Source organism: Poecilia formosa, unplaced genomic scaffold (genome assembly GCF_000485575.1).
Source record: "Poecilia formosa unplaced genomic scaffold, Poecilia_formosa-5.1.2 Scaffold193, whole genome shotgun sequence".
In the NCBI taxonomy this organism is placed as follows: Eukaryota; Metazoa; Chordata; class Actinopteri; order Cyprinodontiformes; family Poeciliidae; genus Poecilia; species Poecilia formosa.
This window is the reverse complement of record NW_006800132.1, coordinates 1130319-1141946: the sequence shown is the minus strand read 5'-3', so window position 1 is coordinate 1141946 and position 11628 is coordinate 1130319.

Genomic DNA, 11628 nt, shown 5'->3' with positions numbered 1-11628 from the left:
TAGAGACGGACACTACGCAGCTGCGGTGCGTTGCTATCAACTCGCGTCTTTTAAAATGTCCAGGACCCGATACTCCACCGTCCTTAGAAGTAAGAACTCTGGCAGAAATACAGACGTGAGCAGAGAGACACGCATTCCAGGCTGAACAATGTCTGCAATTTAAATAATTGCTAAACAGGCAATTATTTAAAAAATGTGTCCATCGTGGTGCTGTGTGTTCCTAATCCATTCTGTCTGATTGATATCAGACAGAATGGATCAGGTGAGGAACACTGCAGACCCGTTTGTGTCTCTTTATCCCTCAATCATCTCCTGAGGCTGATACGGTACAGAACTTTTTATTATTGATTCAGTTTCTTGTAGTGCTTTTAAACGACTTTTATGGTTTGATTATTTGCTTAGGTGTTCAGTTTGGATGATAATTTATTTAATATATAATAGTATCAGCCAAAGTAATATGAATGGAACAAATCATGCTAATAGATTAACAGTATACCTAAATATTTCCTACTTTAAAATGGTTTATTACTTTCTGAATGTTTTATTTAGAAATGTTGATACATTTTGTGAATAATTGTTCAGCGGTCATTTAATGTATTATTTAACTATTATTTTATTAACCTAGTTTACCAATTTGGGTAAACTGACTTCCTATCAATGAAGAAAAAACATGCCAACCAAGAATATACCAGACACAGACCTGCAGCCCATGGGCGGTTCAAGACAGGGGACAACAGAGGAACTGAAGAAATTATACTAAATAAATGTCTTGTTTTGATATTGAGTGGTAGATATTTTTAATCTTCACAATTTTACTTTAACAATTGCCAGTAATAAAAAAATAATAATTCTGCACTTTTAGCTGCTGTATGGAGACAGGATCACATTTTCCATTTGCTTCGGCTAGATCAGGATCTGCAACCTGAATCTGGAGACACAAGTGGCTCTTTGGCTCAGAATATTAAATCATGAAATATAGTGCTCTGTTTTTTGTTTTTTTTTTCATTCTTTTTTAAGTGCTCCCCACAAAAACAAAATTCTGACTACACTGGCCCTCATGGTACATTTGGTCTAGAACCAGCCTCCAAACCTAACTCCTTATTTGTATAAATATTTTGGTAATACTATTTTTAATACCAGGATGTTCACTTAACTTTTATATTTTGGGCTGTCTGAGGCACATTTTGAATATTAAATCAGGTGTTATGATTAATTACTCAGTACTTGAGTAGATTTTTACCAAATATATTTTACACCTACTTCATTAAATCTTAAGTAAAGCTACTCAAGTATAAACGTCTTGAAGGGATGCTACTGTGATTGGAGTACAATTTTGGTGGGCGTCCCTTATTTTGATTTCTGAAAGGTGGCAACCCTACTTGTTAGATGACAGCATTATGTTGTTTCTGGTAAAAGTAGGTAAGGGAACTTAAATAATTAGGATGTCTAGAGCTGGAAGAAAGCGTGCTCTTTCCAGCCTGTCATGGCATCGCATATAATACAACATGATTCTGGAGAAAAGGATTATTTTCTAGTTCTTATTTTTCCATTTCTTCATTACCTGGCTGCACAAAGACTGCACACGTTTCTCCTCAGTAGGTCTGTGTCTGAATAGGGTGAGGCCAAGTTCATCCTCTGAAACATTCTGCCGAGACGCGTACCTCGACTGGGTCTTTGACCGAGCCGCACAGATATAAAATTACCCCAGAAGTGTGTTATTAAAGTGTCAGCCCGGCCACTTCTGGGTCAGCCGCTCAATAATAGTTAATTCATCTCTCCACTGTCAAAGCTTTAAGGTAACAGGCAGTTTTAGTTTTTCTTCCTCCATTGGATATCTGCCTTTATTTCTGAAACAAAAATGGCTAAATTGGCTGGAATTTACTCCTGGTAAAAAGCAAACTCTGCTTCACTTTATGAGCATTTTTCCATCAGTATAAGCCCAGATGATGAGGCAGTTAAGTAAAATGTCGAGAGAGGTTGTTTTCTTTTATTCGTACAGAGAATGTTATGATAAACTACGAGTTTTGATGTGGGTGAGAGGGTGAATTGGATTCGATCAGATCTTGCTCTTCCTCATGACCTCTGGGCAGTGAAATAAGTATAGTTTAGTGATGGCACTGCCAAGTTCAAACCCTGTGCAAGCAGGCAGCATTGAATAATGTCCAGCGTCTGCCTCAGAGGGCTTTTTCAGCTCAAAGGATCAAAGCACTGACGTGTGACATGATCAATCTTCTGCACAAATAAGGGATTTGGCTCTAAAGCTATTGACTAGTTAAGTGGAAATGCAAAACAAAGTGTGTAGATCTCTGTCGTCAATAGGCTTTCACATAAACATACAGATTTAAGCTTTGTTATTTTGACAAGGAAAGTAAATCTCGAAATTAGACTGATTGCTAGCTCAGATTTGTGTTTGGTCTCCCGCTCAGGAGAAGAACACTTCTCCCATTAAAAAGGAACAAGAGTTACGAACTAGTATTTCAGAACAGTACTGAAAAAAAATGTCAAAAGGATGATGGGTCTTCGCTAAGATAAAATATCATTTATTTTGAACCAATATATGTGTTTTCCCAGAATGTTCTGGATACTTTCTCAGAACTTAGAAGGTTTTTATTTCCTGGAACGTATTACATACTTTACAGACCTTACTGAATAATCTCTAGAATATTCTTAGAACTTACCGTAGACTTTTTTCCCAGAAATTCCCCATAACATCTTGAAACTGTACTGCAACCTGCTTGGTTACTTTTCAGCAAGTTTACTTCTCCTGTTTCTGACCATTTCCTCTTGAAATGCAAATGAAAAAAAACAAAACAAAAAAACAACAGTTTGTGGAAGTACAATAACCTTTTTTACCCTCATTTATTCGCTAAAGCATTGGACACGGTGTTGGATTATCCAGGGAGCAATCACACCGTGTTGCAGCAATTGACTGATCAACAAACTAGCAACACTTTCACATACTTAGTAATTCATCAACTTACAGAGAGATGGGTGGAATTGATAACAGATGACTTAAAATATTTTTCCCGCCCTTTGTCGTACTCACAGCTTCAACCGAACCAACATACCCACTTTAAACGTTATTACCAAATTTGCTGTAATGAGACGGGCTTCATTAGGATGCCTCACTTTATCCTTCCTCCAGCTTCATTAATTAAATATGAACACAGAGACCTGTCCTCTCATTGTATTGCCTTTCCCGTCCTCCTCATCCCCCCCTCAAAGATCTATTCTCAACCTTTCAAGTAAAGCAGTGGCCTTTGAAAAGTCAGGCTGTTAAATGTTTTAACAGGTGCTGCCAAGATGTTTTCCACGATGTCCTCGCCTCGCTGAGAGATTTGCCTCTCTTGTCCTTGGCAGATAAACACAGTCTTCAGGCCTGTCTCCTCGCCTGATATTTAAGAGCGCATCGGCTCTCCTGCCCCACACACAACCCTCCCATCGCCTCCCTTGAGGTGCACTAAAATTTATTGATAGCTAAGGTGTGTGAGTGTGTTGTCCTGCTCGAGATTCACGACCACGATCGGCGAGCGCGAGTCAGATGAGAGAGTGCAGGGCCATGGCGCATCCGGACTTATTTAAATGAGTCGGAGCCTTTGAAGCACCGGACGGGGTGAGCTTTGTCACGAGTCCCAGTGGATTTCCCGCCGCCGAACGTCTCTGAGGTTTTTCTAACAAGGGGTAGCCGTGGCGTGTGCCTCAGGGCTTATTCACAATCGCTCGGTGCGTCTCTCTGATCACCCTCTCCGCTCCTTTATCTCCTTTTTTAATTGTGACCTTGAAGTTCACGCGACGACCTTAAAGCAGGAAGGAGAAGAGCAAATAAAGCGTTCGCTGGAGAACCATTTCTGTCCACTGAATCACTAATAAAAAAATAATAAAAACAAAAAAAAGGCCAGGGTTTTTTTCCTCCAAGGAAATTCAGTGAATGATACCTGAAGACGTCTGACTGCTGGTGGCCATGATGGTGGATTTTAAAAAAAAGTCAGACATGGCTCCCTTATGGCAGTTTTGAGCTAAGAAACCATCACTATTGCAGGTCTTCAGATGTTGATTTGAGCTATAGATGATGCAGCTGATCATCAATGAGATGATTGCAAAAAAGGTATTACCCTAGCTATCGTTAACATCAGTCTTTCCAAAAATCCTTCAAAGCCAAATACCATAAACTAGGCAAAGTTTTTAAAAGTTCCAAGTGTTTGCGATTAACAAATTACACAAGAACAGTTTAAATTGATAGATAAAATTAAGATTTCAAGGATTTTATCCAAACTCAACGCTGAATCACTGGTCCTTAAGGACCAGAACTGAGAGACACTGATCCAAATGTCCCTAGAGTTAAACTTGGAACACAAGTTCAATGTTAAACAGGCCCCCTGGTGGCAGGAAGAGGAAGCGGCCTGGAAAGACCTCATGCCTGAACTCTGGCACAAACACCATGACCTTTCACCTGCTTGTCATGAAGGAGTTTTGAGATTTTATGTTGAATTTGAACAAACCTAGTAATGTTGTTCTTTAAATTGGTTGATTTGTTCACAGGTTGAATAACTGTTGGGAAGAGGTTACCTTCTGGAAGAACTAAAGAAATATTTCTATCAAGAGATCCAGAACTTTTTTTTCTCCAAAACTTATTTTTCCCCAAGTTTTATATAACTATATAAGTTATAGATCTGAGTCTCAAACAGGCCCATGAGAGCCTCAGTCAGAGTGGTGATAACTGCACCAGTGTCGACTTGCTCAGCGACTGAGAGGAGAGGCTCTCGTAGCAGGATTTAAAGCATTTTCACCAATAAAACCAATGAAATGGTTTTATTGATGCTGACACACTGACTATTAATTAATGCTGACACACTGACTATGCTTTGTAACTTAAGCAGAGCTACAAACTCAGTTACACAGAAATGTCCAACTATAGCAAATTTCTAAAGGGATTCTGCCGACATGGACTCCCATGTTGTATCACTTCCCAAAGCAAATGAAGAGGACAGACAGCTCCGGTCCGGATTAAATCCCAGTACTGTAGCTCTAAACAAGTGATCATTGCAGAGGATTTAAACTGTGTAAGTGTAAATGTCAGTGGGAATTTGCAACATTCACAGATTTTTATTGAATAAGGCCTGAAATGTCCCAAAGGAGCCACACACACAGCAGCAGGTCCAGCATGATTATGGTTGGTTTTCTTTGTGCCTCAGGACATAAATGTTTTAAAACCTTTCCAGTGTTACTTTAAATGGTTACTTTTCTGAACTTGCAATGTACTGTATTTGCTGGAAATGAAATGATACATAAGCGTTAGAGGTAAACTTGAAAGTTCTGGTGGTACCTGGCAAGTTCAAGGAAAGTAACTGTATTATGTACTTTTTAAATTGGTAAGGCTACAAAACTGAGATCACAGCTTCTCAATACCTACATCATTGGTTGGTGATTTAAAAAAAACACACGCATCCAATCTAGGAATTTTTCATGAAAGTGGCGCCTTTAAAACAGGTCAGAACAGTGACAAGATGATGCTTGATGATGGTTCTGTGTATCTAACCTTGTACTGAATAATCAGTATCAATGTTTTCCAACGCTAGTCCTCGAGACACGCTGCCCATAGTGCTTTAGACGTTTCCTCTTTCATCACACCTGATTTTGATTGATGACAATCATCTAAATCAGGTGAGTCGAAGGAGGAAGTCATCTAAAACATGCAGGAAGTAACTGAAAACATAGAAGTTCATCCTGTAACAAGTGGTTTACTGGTTCCACCCTCTTCTCTGTCCATGTCAGTCATCTTGCCATTGTCTCCTTGGGCAAGACTCTTCACCTGCGCCAACTCAAATTGTGTAGCAGTCTCACTTTTGTTAATCTGCCCCAGTGGATTAATTTATGGTTGAATGACTGAACGTAGTATAAAGCTGTTTGAAGTCTTAATAAAGCAGGATTTTAACCATTTACCTTGCGGACCAGAGCTGAGAAACATTGATCTATGCAAATTACTTCAAAATGCAACGACACCAACCTCATCTGACCACTCTATGACGTCTTTTGACGTTAGAAGATTGAACTGTGACCTTGGCCGGGTTTACCCAGCCTTTAGTTAAACACCTAAAGGTAGGAGTTAGATCAACACCAGCCCTCGCAAGGTGCTGTGAGGATGACTCGAGATTGGAAAATGGAAGGATGGACAACAGCAACGTTAGAAAACCAATTTATTTTTAAATTAGAACAGAATGGGTGATAGATTGATGCAGAAATATTCTACATACGTACTAATGGAAGTATGAAAGTGCACGTTCAGTTGTTACCAAGAGTCACGGAAATGCAATCATGCAATAAGTTCAGTATGTTCAGATCAACAGTCCTATTTCCTATGTTTGTTTTTTAATGTAGCATATTTTTTAGGTCACAGATTTTGGATATGTAGAGTGTGTTGAGATCATAATGACCTCTGACTGATAAAAGTGTTGGTAAGAAAAGCAGAAACAAGAAATCACAGTAAAATAACAGAAAATAAAAGGTGGTTTTCTTCGTCTTCCCGGTCCTGCAGCAAATGAGAGTAACTGTGTTCACAGGTTTCCATATTTTTGTAGCTCGTTTTATATCAGAAGCTGACATTCTTCAGCACTCCCACAACAACCCCACCTCCACTAATACACCCAGTGAATGATTCCCGTTTATTTTCCCTTTCAAAATCAGCCCCACAGGTTCTTTGTTCACGCACACTCAAACAGCTTTTCAGTCCCTGCGTGTCTGTCAGTCTTTGTGTGCGACACTCACAAATAAACAATCCGCTCTCCACAACAAACTTAGATGTGAGGTGTTAGGTCCGCACAATGTTCGCAGGTTTCCTGTGCGCTTGAGAAAAACAATCTTTTCCAGAAATGCATTCACACAGCTAGATAAATTCTCCTGCATCGCCATGATAGAGTGAACTGGAGCAGAAGAGATAAAATAGGTTTAAAGGTTATCAAATATGTGGATTACAGATGAATCATTAGAGTCTACATCTTCATTTATGTAATGCCTGGCAGGTGTGCAGTTTCAGTCAAACACTGTATTTTACAGCAGAGAAGAGGCTCCTCTACAGGAAGTCAGGGTGATTGTGCGGGTAAGCAGATCTTCTAGAAGGCTAGTCAGAAAGTTGAAGTTTGGCATCAGGCTGTCAAAACCAGTGAGGAAGAGATTTCTGCTGTATCAGATCACAGCATGGTAGAAAGAACAAGACAGTGTTTCTAAATGAGTCTGGCAGACACAGTCATCAAAGTAAAGTTCAAAATAAGGTTCTTAAATCAACAACGGCAGAGACGACATGCCAGCTAGTGAGTGTTTTTTTTAATTAATTTAATTTAATAAGAATATGTTTAGATTGTTTTGGTCTCTAGATTTTTATTATTCACTTTACCAGATAAATCTACAAGGCAAAGTACCAGGGATAGTGAAGGAAACATTTAGAAGGATCCAGCTGCTAGATGGTTCAGAGACAAGCAACAGAGTCGATAGTCACTGGACTTATGAAAAGACAGAGAAGAGGTTGGTTAGGTGAGCTTGAAAAAAACTGAGGAAATTAGTTTTCAAGTCAAAAGCTGAGGACTTCATGCCAAACCATGGAGAAGGCAAAAGATTTGTGAAAATAATGAGGGACAGAAGGATGGATGTGATCAAAGAAAAACTACATTACAACCAGAGATTAGAACCTGGAGCAAAACTATAACAGAACAAGCCACAAGGATAATAATCGCAAAGCCTGATGCATTAACCTAAAACTAGTTTGCCAAAAAACAAACATACTCACGATAATCCCTGAAAAAACAAAAGTACAACTGACTTGTTTTTATACCTTTCATCACTTCTGTGATCAACACCTACAGATGAAGAAAGAAATGCTTTAGGATGACCCCCCACCCCCATTAAACGCACAACTTTTCCTTGATTCAGCAATGCCAGCACAAGAGAATGAACCGCAACACCTGACTGCATCTGAAAGCTCAAGTCCCACGGAAGACAAGCGAGACACACAGATGCTCCTGGCAGCAGTTTCGGCTCCAAGCCTCCCTGCAGCAGCTCATCAGTCCCTCCGTCTTCTCTGGAGGGTTGGACCAACATCAGGCCACTGTCTGCTAATTAACTGGAGCAAAAATAGCGGCTCGGAGCAGATTACATCCACACTCCAGAGCTGCCCGTGGAATCAGAAAGCGAGATCCTTCTTTTAGTGCTTACCTGGCATATGGAGGAGTATTGTTTAGATTAGCTGGGTCCCTCTCGGAGGACCGCGAGAGAACTTAAAAGTCAGGATCGTGTTTAAAATGATTACCTCTCAATTCCTGCTTCTGCTGACTTAGCGCTCTGCCCGCATGCCTAATACGCTGCTTTGGCTAGGCGAATCACACAGGAATAAAAAAATAAGGAATACATCTGGCAGTGAGTGGAGGGGCTCCCAGCTGGGCAGAACAGCTTCTTCTGTAAAGAGGAGGAAGATATGGGGATTACAGTGAGAGGAGTTTGAAATACGGCGAGGCGAGACTCGAGAGTATTTGTTGAGAATCATTTATTTCTTCACTTATTTGAATAGTGACTGAAGGAGTAGACTGATCGAAGAGGTTTTCTTTAGCCACGAGAGCGGTTTCAAGTAAGCAGTGTTCCCAACTGTAGTCGAGGCTGAAGGTTCCCAAACGTTTCCATCCTAAAGAGCATTGACCTCTAACCTGAGACCCTCTTTTGCAAACCCACACACAATCATACAAAATATGTACAGAAATACCAACTTTTAGAATATATTTTTTATTTTATTTTAGTTAATAGTTATTCATTTGGTATAAATGCTATCTGATTTTAGATGACCATGAGTTCTGTGGTGGAAGATTTTATCATCAAATAATATATTAGGACTGTAGTACTAGATCAGTTTCAACACAATCTCCTCTTTTGATTATTAATCACGTCATCTAATTTTATTCTAATCCTACAGTTAGGAAAAAATTGTAACTTATTGTATTTTTTAATAAATTATTGAAAAAACAGAAAACAAAAATATGATTAAAGAATTTATGGGATTCCATTTTCTTTTAATTTTTACCTTTTAATATTTTTTCTCTCCTAGGCCTCCACAGCGCCTCCTAGCGGCCCACACTTTGAAAAACATTGGTCTAGTTGAGAACAGAGCATGTTGTAAAACCAAAAAAGCTTCAAAAGTCCAAGTAAATCCGTGACAGAGAAGAAGTAAGTTCAATCAGTTTGCTGTAATGTTTTCATTGAAAAACATCCGTCAGTCCAAAACCGCTCCAAAAACCGGAAGCGAACTATAAATCAGGTCATTCTGGGTAAATTATACAACTAAAACAAACGTGCGGGTCTAGTGCTAGCGGAAGAAGTGCATCGTGATCTTTTACCACAGACAATAAAGAAACAACCGCTAAAATCTTACCCTATTCCTTTTTTGTTTATATTTTGAGGAGAAGGAAGTTGTCCTCGGTGTCTTCTTCGGAGGTTTCCCTGTCGTGTACTTCAGTAATTCTTGGTGCAGCGCCGCCACAGGCGACCGGATGAACATGTTTTTCAAAGGGTTTAGTTCGTTTTACACTGTGCAGTGTGAGAACGAGGCTCAGCAGCTGAAAATGTAACAAATGTTGACATCTTGTTGCTCAATCGAACAGAGTCTACCAGACTATCAAGTGTTAAAACACCCCGATACAGCGATAACTTCCTCCAGTGAGAATATGCTGCTTTAACAATTTGCTAAATGCACGTAATGAGAACCCTTCGCCTAAACTGCGTTCATTATCGAACCATCACGGAGGAGATTAATCCTGTTAGACCTTAAAACAGAATAAGTATGCAGAGACCTTAAAACAGAATAAGTATGCAGAGGATAATTAACACCAAACATGTTGTGACTCAGTGAGCTTTCGACCTCGACCATATAGCCCTGCAGGGCCGTGTGTATTCACCTCTGACATTTAGACTCCTTTCAGTTTCTGCATAACAAATTATGAATAGATAAAATTGTGTTGTGAAAAGATGACACTGAAATGCTAATTATTTCACAGGAAAAAAAAACAGGCTGGGAGACGTGTCAGGAAAGTGATTTCTCTATTACCTCGGTGTCATCTCTAAAAATATGAAATCTTGATCTTAAACACCTTTCAGTAAAACTACATAAGTCACAGATTATTTTATGAGCATACATGTAATTTCTTTGAGATTAAAAAAAATCTTTAAAGGAGATGTTTATTGTAAAATCAGCTTTTTAAAAAAATCTTTATATGTTATTCCCTAATCAAAAGCATACCTGGAGCATTGCTCTGATTCTTTCATGGATGTTTGAGAAATCCTTCAGTCTTTCATGGCAATTCGCGGCGGCAGCAGCAAACGAGTGACAGGAAGAGCAGGAGCTTCTTAAAGGGACAGAGTCCAAATTCAAGGCATCAAACTTAAATGTCTAATCTTTTTTAAAGACACATTTCATACAACATTTTTATAGCAGCTGAATTACTTAAATGGACTAATGAATGGCTCTATATGGCCCAAAAAGACAAAATAGCCACCTATGCTAGTATTTGCTATTGCTAATATTTGCTATTGCTAATATTTGCTAATGCTAATATTTAGCTCCCCTCAAAGGCACTATCAGATTCCATTCATTATTTATTATTAATGAAATGTTGAGTCTTTTAAAATCAAACAATTAGTGGAAAAGTAAAAGACTGTTGAATAATTTTTAGCAGTAGCTGTACTACAAATATTTCAACAAAAGCAGCTTACGTTTATCTTGATTCGAGAACCTAAAAAAAAAAAAAGAATGAATAGCTTTGGTGGTTTGCATAGCAACCAGCAAGAAATGTGTATTTTTATAAGAAAATGTTTCATAAAACACACAATATTGGCTTCGCCCCAGATAGAAAGGAGAACTCCACTTCATATTTAGTGGAGTATTTGCTGCATAGCACTTTATTATTGGCTCATAAAAGCTAAAATGTTCCCCTTGAGGCTATTGTTATGGAATCTTCCATAAAAACAAAAAAGAGGTCCAAATTATCTATGGGTCATCCAATGAAGCGTGCTCTTTATATCTTTTTTTTTTGTGATCTCTTTAATACAGAATAACATCCTGGTGGTGAGTCCTCGCATTTACACAACCGTTTACACCAGCAAATGTCACAAAAGTTGCATTTATATGATAATCCAGGACATTATTGCAGCCACCTTTCAGAGCAACTCTGGAAAGTTTGATTGCTTCGTTTTAATGAAAAGATTGTGCTGAATGCATTAAAACAAAGATGAAAGATGGCAGTAATCTCCTGAGACAAACAAGGTGTTTGTAAAAAAAAAAAAAGGCCCCTGAAGCAGGTTGAAAGCTGGTGTAGATTGCAGATTGATTGATTCTCTTGTGAAGTTACGGCTGAGCCTTTTCTTGATTGTTTTCTTTTGTGGGCGCTGTTCCACGCGGCCCGTTCTCATTGGGCTCTTTGCTGCAAAGCCCGGCAGATAAAAGAAGAAGGCAGTGGCATCTATTATTTTTTTGGCTACTCAAACACACGCACACACGCGCACGTTCACATGTGTCAGTTGCCATTATGTAGATGTCTTCTCAAACGTCCAGCAAGAAAATGAAAGGACTGGTCGGGCTTTTCGAGGCGCAGCAGACCA